The sequence below is a fragment of the Danio aesculapii genome, chromosome 6 (genome assembly GCF_903798145.1).
Source record: "Danio aesculapii chromosome 6, fDanAes4.1, whole genome shotgun sequence".
In the NCBI taxonomy this organism is placed as follows: domain Eukaryota; kingdom Metazoa; phylum Chordata; class Actinopteri; order Cypriniformes; family Danionidae; genus Danio; species Danio aesculapii.
The window spans coordinates 53,133,975-53,147,910 of record NC_079440.1 but is presented as its reverse complement, the minus strand read 5'-3'; the positions used below and the strand labels follow the sequence as shown (position 1 = coordinate 53,147,910).

The 13,936-nt window shown below is 37.1% G+C and overlaps 1 long non-coding RNA gene across 1 annotated transcript in view; it reads left to right on the top strand.

Moving 5' to 3' along the window:
* Window positions 1–1,563: 1,563 nt before the first annotated feature.
* The window catches only part of LOC130230210 (uncharacterized), a 44,014-nt gene continuing 31,641 nt past the window's right edge, over window positions 1,564–13,936 (top strand). Inside the window, exon 1 of the long non-coding RNA XR_008837931.1 lies at window positions 1,564–1,599. This is a non-coding gene — a long non-coding RNA (uncharacterized LOC130230210). The remainder of the gene's footprint in view (window positions 1,600–13,936) is intronic.

The following is a 13,936-nucleotide window of genomic DNA, read 5'->3' as shown; positions in this document are numbered from 1 at the left end:
GAGGTTTGGGTCATATGATTTTCTCATTTTCAGCCACTGTAAAAAATGCTGGGTTTTACACAAATCCTTCATGTTGTTCCAACACAAAAAATTTACTTAATTGTTTTTACAAATGTAAGTGGATTGAACATAAAAAATACGTTGTCTGAAAGAAAGCTTAAGAATTGTGTTGTTTCAACTCATTTGAAATAAGTAGTTTGAACAAGCAGCAAAAGTCTTTTTTTTTAATGCCTGCTTATGGTTGTGTTTTTTTGTGTAACAAAAAAGGTATAATGTGTGGATGTTCATACTTCAAAACACTGGTGTATGATACTTAAAAAACTATGAAATATAGTAGTTTACTGTAAAATTTAGAAAAGGATTTCGCGATTTCTACCGTATTTTCAACAGTAAAGTTCTGGCAAACCAAACACTATGGAATACACAAGATGTGTCACTCGTACAGTTTTGAATGGGGAAAGTGTAACAGTTCCCACCTTCTAGTACAGATCAGCAATCACTATAGACTGATGAATCCCAGAGGGAGGGGCTCGAACCAGGCTTGAGTTTCTGCAGATTTTGTGCGATTAGAACGTTTAGAAATTAAACTAAAAAGACAGTTGTCTGATTTTATTTGTGATTCCTAATAAATAATTTACCCATAAGCTTGGCAAGCAATTTTGGAGAATCTGATGTTTCCCCATTCAGACAGCATCCCCGAGTATACAATCCGAGAGGCATTTCAAAGATGGCCGCCATCTTTTATAGCGCAATGTATTCTGTGTCCTGATTGGCTGTAGACCATTGTCAATCAATCTCCATGCCGTGTCTCCTGTACAGTACAGAATGCGCTCAGCTTGCCAAATTTACATAAATCTTTGATCGCTAGCAGTGTGACTCTGAAGCTCTGGACTGAATGTTTGCAAGTTTCCTCCCCAACAAACCCCATAATGTCGACGAAACATTCTGCACCGTCAAAGGCACCTGCGATAGCACCCAAATAGCAGAGGATGATGCTAACCATCGCACAAAAAGTTGGACTTTTAGACATGCTAAAGGAAAGGTAGAAGTTACGTGAGTGTTTAAACGAGATAAAAGAATGAAATGCCTATCTGAGAAAATAGTGTAGTGAGGGGTTTTACATCTATAATAATTGTAAAAAATAAAACTGACTACTTCGTGGATTTCAACTATTGCGGTTTATTTTTAGAATGTAACTCCCTCGATTGATGAGGGACCACTATAATTCAAATAATTAGTATATGTAGCCAAGGAAAGCTGTCTCATTTTCATTCAGTTTCATTTAGTACACCTAAAACTCATATCCTGAATTTTATTACCTCAAATGAACAGACAATTCGAAACAATAATACTGTCTCAGTGACACTAAAAATACACCAGCTTTCTATTTAATGCTATTGTATGTCTTCAAGAGAATTATTAATTTAACCGATGAGTCATATAAACCGATTCCATTGAACATTTGCATAATTTTTCAGAGCTTAACAGTTTAATCGCTCATTGATTAAAATGACAGGAAAAGATTAGTATTTTTTTAACGTTTCCTCCTTTGTTTTTCCACAGAAAAAGAAAGTTAATCGGATCTGGAGTGACATGAGGGTGAGTAAATAATGACAGAAGTGTCTTTCTTTTTTTTGTAGGCAATCCTTTTTAAGTCTTCATAATAAGCAGGCTGGTCATAAACAGAGAATTATGTGTTTATGAATGAGAGTTTAACCCCCCCTGAGGCATCTGTTGCAATCCACACCTTCAGGGAGGAAGTGTTTTTACGACCCTAACCGTTAGATTAACTCGCGCACACGCTTTCTGTTTGCCGACCTATTCAGCGCAAACTCTTGACGTGACACCACTGTTATTATACTTACTGTACAATAAATGAGTTAATAAGTCACCAGGGTTGTGTTTGAAGTGTGAATCGGTTAAATATCCCGCAGGCATTATGGTTAAGCAGTGTCATATGACTTGCTGCTTTTGGAATTCATCCCAGTATGAAGGAGGCAGTTTGTCAGTTTGTCAATGGAGTGTGTTTTATTACAACCCTCCTAAAATTGCGTTAACAATTCCTCACATTGCGATAACGGCTGATAAAGTTATGCATTTCATGTGTTGTGACACAATATCGCCATAAAATGGGTTTAATTAAATTATGAGGTTGACAAATGTTACGATTGTGCTTACCCAATTGCATTTCATAATGTTTTGCTTGTAACACTTATGAAATTGTACCATGGTAGCACTGTGGAAAACACTAAATGGAGTGCTTTATTCATTTATTTGTTTGCTACTGCACTGTAAACAAATCTTACTTGCTTAAATTGTTTAGATTAATCAAATGAAGTTTTCTTGTCATCTCAAACTGACTAAAAATATCAAGTTAAAAATTAAATAACTAAAACTATTAAGTTGGAACCTGATTATTCATTCATTCAGTCATTCATTCATTCATTTTCCTTCGGTTTAGTCCCTTTATTCATCAGGGGTCGCCACAACGGATGCTCTTCCAGCTGTAACCCATTACTGGGAAACACCCATACACTCTCATTCTCTCACACTCATACACTATGGCCAATTTAGCTTACCCAATTTACCTATAGCGCATGTCTTTGGACTGTGGGGGAAACCGAAGCACCCGGAGGAAACCCACACCAACATCGGGAGAACTCTACACAGAAATGGCAACTGACCCAAACTGACCCAGACTGAACCAGCGACCTTCTTGCTGTGAGTCGACAGTGCTAACCACTGCGCCAATGTGCCGCCCAGAACATGATTAACTTTTATTAACATTAACATGATTAACTAACTTATTAAAACAAGTAAAATTAACATAAAAACATTTGTTGTCATGACTTATTGCCGTATTTTCACACAGTATAGAGTATCAAAGTGTGTGTTTTTAAAGTCGTGGTATGTAATGGTGGTAAGTAATTAGTATTAAACGTATTTGTAATCATATGGATATAACTTTATTGCACAAAAACATGCTATACCATTATACATTGAAGAGATTGGAATACTAGAAGATATATTAATAGTACAGTAGAAAAGTTGTTCTCAAAACTTATCTGATTTTGCAGGTCAGGTTTGAAGGCATTGCACCAGGGTGACAAATATAAGTGGTTTAATTAAATAAATGATTCTGTCTTTAAATAAACTCATTAATAATTACAGTTTTCTAATAAGAAATCTAATAAGAGAACGATGCGTGGAATTGTTTGCTAGCAGTTTATTAATATTAGGCATGACATTTATGTATGTTGTTTATTTTTTGCTATAACTGGTAGTAAAGATGAAGAACACATACACACATACATGTATATAAGGGGGCTGTATTGCCAAGTTTTAGCCACATCAAAGAGTCTCGAAACCTTATCTACGAATCAAATTTTGTCATAATATTCATTTTTCTTTGGCTTAGTCCCTTTATTCATTAGGGGTCGGCACAGCGGAATGAACCGCCAACTTATCCAGCATATGTTTTACACAGCGGATGCCCTTCCAGTTGCAACCCAGTACTGGGAAACATCCATACACACTCATTCACACACACACACACTATGGCCAAATTAGTTTATTCAATTCACCTGTACCGCATGTCTTTGGACTGTGGGGGAATCCGGAGCACCTGGAGAAAACCCACACCAACACAGGGAGAACATGTAAACTCCGTACAGAACCGCCAACTGACCCAGCCATAACTCGAACCAGTGACCTTCTTGCTGTAAGGCGACAGTGCTAATCACTGAGCCACCATGCCGCCCCTTGTCATAAAATTTATACAATTATTTCCAAAATTAACAAAACTAAAGGAATATTGGGTTAGTGGAATAGGATGCATCAACAGCTAAAAGCACAGACTGAAACATAAGTCTTGATGAAGTGAAGATGCGTGATATTAGTTTTGGTTAGACTAACACTGTTTTTATTTAGCTTACACACCAGACCAGAACATTACCATATTATAGACTATTTTTGGCAAAGGTTAACTTTCTGAGGGAAATATACAGTTGAAATAAAAAGTATTAACCCTCCTGTGACTTTTATCTCTCTTCTTTTTTTTAATATTTCCCAAATGATGTTTAATAGAGCAAGGATTTTTTCATTGTATTTCCAATAATATTTTTTCTTCTGGGGAAAGTCTTATTAGGTTTATTTCAGCTGGAATAAAAGCAGTTTTTAATTAAAACATTTTATGGTCAATATTATTATCCCTTTAAGAATTTTTTTTCAGATTGGCTACAGAACAAACCATCGTTATACAATGACTTGCCTAATTACCCTAACTTTAACCTACGTAGTTAAGCCTTTAAATGTCACTTTAAGATGAATACTAGTACATGGTTTTCGCTAAATTCATTCTTCCATGTTGGGGCGCCACGCCAAAATTGATCCCGCCAAGACTACATTACAGCTTTTCATTCAAAACATTAAGTCATGGTTTTTTTTAAATAGCGGGTGATAATCGCACCAAAACGTATCAAAGTGTAAGTGAATTATAACAGCACAAACTTTTCTGTAACCGTAGTAGTGCTGTGCGTCATTTGTTTAACCCTTTAAGGTTATATGCTGACTGACTGACTGGCTGACTGACAGGTGCATGATGCTTGAGGCCAGCAAACACGACGTATAGCCGTTTCACTTCAGGACTCATTAATACCGCTCTGTAGGTCTATTGGAGACATTCACAAATATTCCTAGCAAATCTAATAAATGTTGGAGACATACTCGTTATATAAACGCACTAAATCGCACTTCAGTGTTTATTTGAGAGCGCACAAGAAGTTCTGCGCTTGAGCAGCGTGTATTTGAAGGGGCGTGCAAGAAGTTTTGTTCATTAGCAGAGGAAATCGACGCGCAAGCAAAGAGATCCACATGCTCGTAGGATATTACATGAATGCGATCTCGAATTGTAATACTGCGGTCACATTTGTCAATGAAATAACGCCACAGGTAGTTGGTAGATCTGTGTAAAAAAGGCCTGCCGCCACAACTGGAAAAAAAATCCTGGAGGAAACACTGTAGTATCTTAAAAAATATCTAGTCAAATATTCTTTACTGTCATCATGGCAAAGATAAAATAAATCAGTTATTAGAAATGAGTTGTTAAAACTATTATGTTTAGAAATGTGCTGAAAAATCTTCTTTCAACATATACAGTGGAGCTAATAGTTCTTCAACTGCATGTGTGTTTTACATTTTATAAAATTGTCAATATGACAGACAGTAATGAAAGTAAAGAAAACAGTCTTGTTTGCTTCTGCCCTCAGAATGGAAATGGGATCTCTTTTCTTCGCCTCTTTTCAGTGCAACGAACATTAAAAGTGCACAAAAGCTTTTTCGAGGGAGTTTTCCCGCCAAAACCCAGCTGGCCTTGTATCCAGTGTCTGCGGTTCCCATGGTAACGGTGCCACGTGAATAAGGAGGCCGTTCGGTGTGTTCGGTTACAGTGCCACACACTCTGAGGGTGTTAGTCAGTGCCACATGAACTCTTCTCTTGTGTGTGTGTGTGTGTGTGTGTGTGTGTGTGTGTGTGTGTGTCATGCTGAGGTAATGAAGTTTGGCAGATCCCCAGGAGCCCTCACCACCTCTCTGTGCTCCTTGAGTTACATGTTCCTTCTCAAACTTCAAACAACATCTTCACAATGGGGTCGGAATTATAAAAGTCCTTTAATAGACGCTGGCAGTCAGTGAATGTACTGTAAAATAATAGCTGATGGTCGTCATGGTGCCACTCCACCACTAGAGGCCCCTGTGATGTTAGTCAGGAGTGTGTTGCGTTGCCTTGATACTAAAAAAAACGACACACAGGTAGAAACTCCAGTTTCTCAGTTTACTCAGCTGACATAGCAAAACATATCTATCTATCTATCTATCTGTCTATCTGTCTATCCATCCGTCCATCCATCCATCCATCCATCCATCCATCTATCTATCTATCTATCTATCTATCTATCTATCTATCTATCTATCTATCTATCTATCTATCTATCTATCTATCTATCTATCTATCTTTCTATCGATCTATCTGTCTATCTATCTGTCTATCCATCCGTCCATCCGTCCATCCGTCCATCCGTCCATCTATCTATCTATCTATCTATCTATCTATCTATCTATCTATCTATCTATCTATCTATCTATCTATCTATCTATCTATCTATCTATCTATCTATCTATCTATCTATCTATCTTTCTATCGATCTATCTGTCTGTCTGTCTGTCTGTCTATCTGTCTGTCTACCTGTCTATCCATCCGTCCGTCCGTCCGTCCGTCTGTCTGTCAACTTGTCTGTCAACTTGTCTGTCGGTTTGTCTGTCTGTCTATCTGATAATTTGTCTGTGTGTCTGTTCATTTTATCTATAGTTCCATCCATCCATTGTTCTATCCTCACTCTATCTATTGTTTGTTCTATTGATCTACCATTCTCTCATTCCTCATTCTCATTCCAATTTGCTATTGTTTATCCATGTGGTATGTCTGCATTTTATCAGTCATTCTGTATTTCTTTCCATCTGTCCATCCATTGTCCAGTGTTCTACTGTTGTTGAATCTATCGTTATTTTCTTTTATCTGTCTGTCCATATGTTTTAGCTGTCCATTTCCCTATCTCTATTGTTCATCCAGCATCATTCTTTTGTTCTGACATTCTTTCAGTCTATCTTTTTATGTAGGAAATTATCGCTCTGTCTGTCCATCCAGTTTTTATATTGCTTTGGCTAGACATATGTTCTTTCTTTCTTTCTTACTTTCTTTCTTTCTTTCTTTCTTTCTTTCTTTCTTTCTTTCTTTCTTTCTTCTTTCTTTCTTTCTTTCTTTCTTTCTTTCTTTTCTTTTTTTCTTTTTCATTCTTCTTTCTTTTTCTTTCCATTTCTTTTTTCTTTCTTTTTCTTTTTTCTTTCTTTTTCTTTTTTTCTTTTTCTTTCTTTCTTTCTTTTCTTTCTTTCTTTTTTTTTTCTTTCATTCTTCTTTTTTTCTTTGTTTCTATTTTCTTTTTCTCGTTTTTCTTTCTTTCTTTCTTTCTTTCTTTCTTTCTTTCTTTCTTTCCTTCCTTCTTTCTTTCTTTCTTTCTTTCTTTCTTTCTTTCTTTCTTCTTTCTTTCTTTCTTTCTTTCTTTCTTTCTTTCTTTCATTCTTCTTTCTTTCTTTCATCCATGCATTCAGTCATCTCTCTTTCTATTGTTTATTGCGTTTCGGTCTATCATTTAATCTTTAAGTTTCTCTCTCTCTGTCCGTTTTATCATTTCTTTCATTCATGCATTATTGTAGCATCATTCAATAGTTCTTTTGATCTGTTGTTCTATCATTATGCCTGTTTATAATGTTATACTGTATGTGTGTCCATCCATCTATCCATACATCCATGATTAGATTATTTTTAGTTTTTCCATCCTCCTTTTTTGTTTATTTACTCTTTCTTCCCTTCATTTGTTCCAGTAATTCCATCCATCCATCCGCTAAATCATTCTGTTGTTTTTTCCATCCATCCATCCATCTGTCTGTCCGTCCGTCCATCCATCCATTCGTCTGTCCATTCATCCATCCATCCTTGATTAGATTATTTTTAGTTTTTCCATCCATCATTTTTTTCATCATCCATCTATCCATTAATTTGTCCAACACTTCCATCCATCCATCCATGATTAGATAATTTTTAGTTTTCCATCCATCAAATTTGTTCATTTACTCTTTTTTTCCCTTCATTTGTTCCAGTAATTCCATCCATCTATCCATTAATTTGTCCAATACTTCCTCTATCCATCCAGCCATGCATCCTTCCATCCATCTATCCATCCATTGTTGCACAGTTGTTTCTGCTTTTCATTCTATCATTCTTTTATCAGTCCATAATTTTGCCCATCGGTCCATAGTCTCATCATCATATTATCAGTTATTATGCCTATATTTCAGTCTTTTGTGTTATCTGTCTATCATCTGTCTGTCAGCAGACAAGAGCAATCAATAGAGCAATGTATTCATTGATCTACAATGAATTAAACCATTCTTTCTTTGTGCTATTCTATCTATCAGTGTATTGAACGGGGTTTTTAATCATTTGTTAGTTCTACCTATCATTATTTTTATCCTTTCTGTTGCCTTAGTTTTTTTATGCTTCTGTCCATCTCAAATGTAAAGAAATATTTTCTTTTCTTTAAAAAGTACAAAATCTGACCTGTATGTTTTGTATGGCCGAGACTAAAAAAAACTTTTTCAAAGTTGGCTCATGTGTAGATGCTTCTGGAACAAGTGTTACAGAGAGAGTGTATGTGTGAGAGAGAGAGAGAGCGATGGCGTATCACATGAGGTTCCTCCCCTCAGAAAGCACTCATTGACCTTTTGTTCTGTGCTACTCTGCTGTGAGAGAAGGGGAAGCGCGCGAAACGCCAGCCAATCATGTGGCGGCGCGGCAGCTGGCAGTGAATACTACAATGGCGTACAGTTCTGACAAAGGGAGGGCCTGTTCCCGCACTATGCAAAAACACTGGCAGACTTCCAAGCACATTCCTTAGAGAAAGACTCCTTCAGAGAAAGCGAAGCGCGGGGTTAGAATGAGAAAGTGTGCCGGCTGCATTGTACTGCATGTTTTTTATGCCCCTTTCTGTTTGAAAGCTACGTTGAGTGTTTCATCAGAAGCGGTTTACCACACATCTAGTCTGACGATTACTTCTTGCAATGCTGTTTAATTGTGCATATAAAGAACCAGTCTAAAAAGCAGAACTCTGTGTGTTGCAGAATTCCAGAAAGAAGTGTTTAGACTAGGGATGAGAGTTAGAAACTCAGTCTGCCAGCATGGGCCTCTCGCTCACTGTGTAGTAAATCCAGTTGCGAGACGCTATGAATGGGCTTGCAGCTTAGGCTGTATCTCCAAAGCCAATCGGCTTTTGCAAACAGAAGCACACTGCGGTACCGTTGGCACAGTCAACAGTCAACGTGTCACATTTCCATGGAAGAACTCGAGTAGCCTTTACGTTTACCCAGAAAAGCCCACCTCCCCCTTCTCACATTACGAATGCAAGTCGAAAGATGCCTTTACACCATCTGCATGATCCCACCCGTGAATAACTGATAGCTCCGTCATTTCTCCACCACGCTCTTGCTGTGTGCTGTGCACGTGTGAACTCCCAGGTGTGTCTTTCATAGACCCTCCTCTTCCACATAACTAACGTCACTGCCCTTTAAAAAAAGACAGAGTGAACAATTGTATCGCTAACACAACATTTGTATTTTTCTGTCATACTCTTCCCTGTCTTTTACAAAGTAATGCAACGTGGCTGAGACATTTGATCTGTCCAACAGTTGTCATTACTGTGGCCCACAGAGACACCCCTATAAGGGCTCTGTGGTGCGAATGGCGGTGCTGTGATGACAAGTAAAGAGAACATCTGGATATAGATGGAGATTTAGAAAGAATTTGTATGTGCATACAAAAATTAAGTATGTTTACAACATACTGTATTGATTAAAACACAATTTTAATTGATTTAGGTTTCTTCAATTATTAAGTTTATTTAGATTTATTCTGTGCATTCTAATATTTCTTCCCACTTTTAGCAAAAAATTTTGTAATTTAGAGCATTTTGCATTGAAGTACAATTAGTTGCATAACAAAAACATGCACATATTTTTTCATACATGTGTATATATATATATATATATATATATATTATATATATTTATATATATTCATATTTTATATTTTATTGGATGAGTTAATTAATCTCTACTTACTGGAATAACCCTGATTTTCAATAACAACAAATGAAAACATATCAACATTTGTTATTGTTGAGCAAATGTCATTTTTCTGAGAAACACAATTTTATAAACAAAAAACTTTCATATGAATGATCTAAAAATTTTAAACTATCCTGACATTAAATTGGATCCAAATCTCAGCGATTTTTAAGGTGAAATTAAATAAAATTTTGAGTGTGGTTTTTCCCGCCCACCGAATTGATAGAGTCATATTAACATGTCTCCGTAGGACATGTATAAACATGTCCACAAGACAGGATTTGAAAAGAAACTGGGATTAAATAATCTGTTACAACTCTGTGAAAAGCTGCACCTCAAGAATGAGTTTTACAAGTTTAAAACATTTTTAAAACAGTGCATGTTTGTAATAAGTGGTGAAGTGGGTAGTGCTGTCGTTTTACAGCAAGAAGGTCGCTGGTTCGAGCCACGTCAGGGTCAGTTGGCATTTCTCTGTGGAGTTTGCATGTTCTCCCTGTATTGGCGTGGGTTTCCTCCGGGTGCTTATATGCACTATAGGTGAATTGGGTAAGTAAATTGTTTGTAGTGTATGTGTGTGAATGAAAGTGTATGGGTGTTTCCCAGTGATGGGTTGTGGCTGGAAGGGCATCTGCTGCTTAAAACATATGCTGGATAATTTGGTGGTTCATTCCGCAGTGGCGACCCCAGATTAATAAAGGGACTAAGCTGAAAAAGAAATGAATGAATGAATAAATGATATAAACACAACAAGTCTCTTTTTAAACTATCCTGACGTTAAAATAGGATCCAAATCCCAGTGATTTTGAGGTGAACTTATCGAGCGAATCGATAGAATTGTGTTAGCATGTCTCCGTAGAACGTGTATAAACATGTCCACAAGACAGGATTTGCAAAGAAAGTAGGATTAAAAGATCTGTTCCAACCCTCTGTGATCAGATGCACCTCAAGAATGAGTTTTACATGTTTAAAACATTTTTAAAACAGTGCATGTTTTTAATAGGCGTTGCAGTGGGTTAGCGCTGTCGCCTCACAGCAAGAAGGTCGCTGGTTCGAGCCTTGGCTGGGTCAGTTGACATTTTTCTGCAATTTTCCGCTGTATAAAACATGTTAGATAAGTTGTCGGTACATTTCGCTGGACTAAGCTGATAAGAAAATGAGTGAATGAATGAATGTTTGTAATAAAGAAAAGAGAGTAAAATCACTATGTAATTCATAACTGCAACACCACAGCCACAGATGCTTCGACAAGTCTCCCTGTTTGTGGACATTAAATTAGGTTTATTTTGGACCGTAGATTAATGGATAACAATACAACAGTGTATATTAACTTGTATCCTGTCAAATTTCCTGCATCTAGACGTGCAAAATCAAATGTCTGTGCGTGTTTGTGTGTTTATTGCAAACTTTGTAACAACATTTGTGTGTGACTCATCGTTTCAGACAGGCTTGAATAAACTCCACAACAAACAACCTTACTTGGTATTTTGACTCTGAACTATATCTGCTTCATTGCTGTTTCTGTCACTGACTGCTATTTCTGTGACGCAGTGGGAGAAACAAACATGTGGGAACGGTGGGTGGGAAGAGCCAGCTCATTTGCATTTAAAGGCATAGATTACAAAACGGATGCAATTGAATTTTACTCCAAAATTTACATATTCAGCAGGATATAATAAATATCTGATTGGTATTTTGAGCTGAAACTTTACAGACACATCAGGGCTCGAAACTAGCCTTTTTACTTTGTAGCACTGGTGCTACTAACTTTAAATATTTAAGCGCACCAGCCAAAATTTAGTCGCACCTTATGAGCACCATTACTACAAGTTTCATATAAACAGATTTATTGCGTTTGAAATCAACACTAATCAAAACTAACAAGCAAAAAAATATATATGCATGCGTGAGGAAAATATGTCTCAACGAAATCCCGTTATCACAAGAAAATAACTTTTTACAACATAATTGAGTGACCAAAAAATACACAGACCGCTAATCGGCACTGCACGCACTGCTTGACATGAATGAATCTGTTAACGATAACTGTGCTGTTCTCATGGGTGGTGTCTGATGTTGCACAGATACTTTTGACATATACCTTATTATTTGCATACGTCATTTTAATAGCAATACCAGTCTTTTCATGAGCTGCAGTATTAGTTTAATCTTAGCCAGTGCAAGCTCTTTTGCGATAGTGTACGTGGTGTTAAATTTGACATATAGCTGCCACTTTCGCGGCTGACAGCATCTGGCGATTAAATGAAGGATTAAACAGACCCTCTCGTGCTTAAAATGTGTAGATGTGGCAAATAGTTACCTGAAAGTTCCGTCCCACAGACTTGAATGCTTTAGTTATTTTCATAGCGGACTTGAAGCCAATGGATTTCTTTTATCCACTTTTCAAAAAGTGTAGATGGTGGATTAACATTTACCACATGATCAGTAATCAGATGTGCCATTATTTGTAGCTTTAGGTGATTTCTAAAACAAAATCTGTCAGTGTTGTTTTCATTCTCATCTTCAGCGCTTTACATTTTCGCGGTTATAGCTCTCTCTGTCATCTGAAGGTAGAAGGCGTTGACAGTGATTGACAGCTGATTTTAACCAATCCATTCGTGTTCAGTTCTAGAGCAGTGGGCCAATAAGAAGAGCTCAAAGGTGGGACAGGCATTGCGGGTTTTGTTTACTGCGGCAAGTTGACATGACAACAGTTTTAAAGTGTTCCTGAGCGCTGCGTTTCAAGTGCAAAGATGCATTCTGCGTGAATGTGTCCTGAATCTGTGCATGCGGTGAACATTTTGCTCTGAAAACTGGTGGCACGCAACAATTTTATCCACTCGCACAAATGCTCCCAAATATATTTTGAGGTTGAATAGATAAAATTTCGGGCGCAAATGCGACCAAAACGGTCGCAATTTTGAGCCATGCACATTCAGGAGACACCAAAGTCTTATCTTACTTCTTGTAATAGGGGTAAAATAGGAGCCCTTTAAGTTGTCTTTCACTCAGTAGTGTCAAGCTATGTCTGGAGACCACAAAATTACTTCAAAGCAAGCAATCAAGAAACCACCGTGCATATCCTAACCTAGCAACCAACCATAACAGCTTAGAAACCAGGATTTGCCATGAAACTGAGATTAAAAGATCTATTCCCACTCTCTGTGATCAGCTGAATCTCAAAAGTGAGGGACCATCATGTGGGAACGGTGGGCGGGGAGAACCAGCTCAATTGCATTTAAAGGCATAGACTACAAAACAGCTACAATCTAACTCTACTCCAAAATGCACATATTAAGTAGGATATAGGAAAGTATCTGATGGGTATTTTAAGATGAAACTTTGCAGACACATTCTGGAGACACCAAAGTCTTATCTTACATCTTGTAAAAGGGGTAAAATAGGAGCCCTTTAAGTTGTCTTTCACTCAGTAGCATCAAGCCATGTCTGGAGACCACAAAATTACTTCAAAGCAAGCAATCAAGAAACCACCGTGCACATCCTAGCCTATCAACCTACCATAACATCTTAGCAACCACGTCACAGTTGATACAGTGACTCATAACACCTTCTTAACAACACTCCAACATAGTGATGGGACATTTAACAAAGACGAACACCTCTTACATTTTCTCTGGAAAACAATATATGAGTTGTTTTTACCGTTTTAGTTGGTACTGTTTGTGGTGCAGAAATCCCACACTTTACATTTAGAGAAACCTGGAAAATGTGACTTACTAAAACTCATCTGGAAATACTTTGAGCTTTGCGTTCCATAAAAAAAAATCAGATTTTTAAGAACTGTCCTTTTATCAACTATTAAAAGTTATTTGTGGAGCCAATGTTGGTTATTCTGATGGAATATCAGCAAAAACTTCTTTAATTGGAATTTCTAATGTTTTGATCATAAATAATGCAATGCAAATGCTCATAGTTGTTGGTTTTCCAAACTTTGTCAGTTCTTTGCTGTCTAAGCATCTTTATATTTCGGATAGACCTGCGTTTGCCTCTCATTATTTACCTACTGCAGTGTGAATCAGTGGGTGGAGCTAAACAGCCAGTGATGTAGAAGCAGGGTTTGATCTTTCTCTGCGGAGGCGGAGTTTAGACACACTGTTACATAATAAAAGCCTCTCCTTTTAGCAGATTGTCTTAAATATAAGCTGATTTTTAGATGAATGAAAAAGTCTTGAGTGCTGAAGCTTAT